The sequence below is a fragment of the Lathyrus oleraceus genome, chromosome 6, assembly GCF_024323335.1.
Source record: "Lathyrus oleraceus cultivar Zhongwan6 chromosome 6, CAAS_Psat_ZW6_1.0, whole genome shotgun sequence".
In the NCBI taxonomy this organism is placed as follows: domain Eukaryota; kingdom Viridiplantae; phylum Streptophyta; class Magnoliopsida; order Fabales; family Fabaceae; genus Lathyrus; species Lathyrus oleraceus.
Genome location: NC_066584.1, coordinates 164,725,662 through 164,727,709, shown reverse-complemented (window position 1 = coordinate 164,727,709; position 2,048 = coordinate 164,725,662). Strand labels below are relative to the sequence as shown.

General features: G+C 41.7%; 1 non-coding gene across 1 annotated transcript; it reads right to left on the bottom strand.

The window, feature by feature from the left end:
- Window positions 1–591: 591 nt before the first annotated feature.
- Window positions 592–698, bottom strand: LOC127099740 (small nucleolar RNA R71). The gene has a single exon (XR_007794214.1). It is a non-coding gene; the product is annotated as a small nucleolar RNA R71 (small nucleolar RNA).
- Window positions 699–2,048: the final 1,350 nt, after the last annotated feature.

The following is a 2,048-nucleotide window of genomic DNA, read 5'->3' as shown; positions in this document are numbered from 1 at the left end:
AAGCACGCATCAAGTTTTTGGCGCCGTTGCCGGGGACCAATTTCGTCTAATTTCATTTCCCTGTTGTTATACCGTTTAGACTTAGGCTTTTCCCGCCGGTCAATGCGAAGAACTCGCAGCACCGGAAGTTTAAGCTTAGTATACCCTCTCGAAGAACCTGAACATTACGCTCGCACACGTTTATTCTTTCATAGAATTAAGAGAGCTATGGCCGAAGATCAAAACCAAAGACCTCTTAAGGATTTCGCTCAACCATCCAATGAAGAACCTAGTTCTAGTATAGTAAACCCGACCATCCCAGCTAATAATTTTGAACTTAAACCGTCCCTGTTACAACTAGTGCAACAGAGACAATTCGCAGGTCTCGCTATTGAGAACCCAAACCAACATTTAAAAATATTTCTTCAATTAGCAGACACTTTTAAAACCAATGGAGCCTCTCCTGAGGCAATACGTTTAAGATTATTCCCTTTTTCCCTCAGAGATAAAGCCCTATCATGTTTAGATTCCCTTCCACCCAATTCCATTACGACTTGGGATAACCTTAGAAGAGTATTCCTTGCTAGATATTTTCCCCCGAGTAAAACCGCCGTTCTTCGAAACCATATAACTAGATTTACCCAAAACCAAGGAGAATCGTTGTTCGAAGCTTGGGAGAGATATAAAGAGTTGTTACGAGCATGCCCACATCATGGTTTAGAAAATTGGTTAATCATTCAAACCTTCTATAATGGACTTTACTATAACACTAAGATGACCATCGACGCTGCCGCAGGCAGTGCTCTGATGAACAAACCTTATCCTGAAGCTAGTGCCCTCATTGAAGATATGGCTCAAAACCATCAATCATGGGGAGTTGAACGAGCGACAATTGAGAAGAAGGAAGCCCAAGGAGGAGCGCATGAAATAAGCTCTATAGACATGATGCAAGCTAAAATGGACGCATTAGCCATCAAGGTCGAGCATATGTGCATAAACCCGAATACTGTAGCCGCAGTCTCATCGGATTGTGAGATATGTGGAACCAAAGGACACCAATCCGCAGAATGCAGTCTATTAAACGAAACCCACTCTGAGCAAGTGAACTACACCTAAGGGAACCCATACTCGAATACCTATAACCCTGGATGGAGGAATCACCCGAACTTCTCCTATAAAAACAATAACCCAATCCAAAATAATGCACCTCCGAGACCTAGTTATCAAGCCCCAAGATCAAATCAACCTATGCAACCTGTGCCACCAAAGCCGAGCCTTGAGAAAATTATGGAAACTTTTATCACTGCTCAAACCCAACAAAACAAGGAGTTCATGAACCAAAACATTCATGTTAACGAATTGATTACTCAGTTAGGAACCAAGGTTGACCAAATAGTTACTCATACTAAGATGTTTGAAACCCAGATCTCTCAGGTAGCTTTAAACCAAGCCCCTCAGACTACACCTGGAGGACAATTCCCTGGACAACCTCAACAAAATCCGAGAGGATAAGCCAATGCCATTACCCTACGAAGTGGGAACGCTTATGATGAGCCACCAAACCCTAGATTGAGTGAACCCAAAACTTCTAAAGAATATACCAAGCCCCCGGATGAAGTAAAGGAACCAGAGGAATCTGAAAACCAGGAAGGTCGAGAAAAAGGAGAAGAACCTAAAGATAAAACTTACGTACCACCCCCGCCATATAAACCACCTATACCATATCCGCAAAGACTCAAACAAACCCAGATCAATAAACAGTATCAAAAATTTATTAAAGTTATAGAAAAACTTCATGTAGAAATCCCTTTCATAGAAGCCATCACCCAAATACCTTCTTATGAAAAGTTTCTCAAAGACATCCTTACCAACAAACGTAGACTTGACGATCCGAAGCCTTTGGAATGTAATGCAATTTCCGAGGACAAATTAGCAAATAAAGATAAAGATCCTGGAAATTTCTCCATTCCTTGTCTTTTGGGAAGTCATGTCATCGAAAAAGCTTTTCTAGACTTAGGAGCTAGTGTGAGCCTAATGCCTTTGGCAGTTTGCGAGAGGTTAAACTTAGG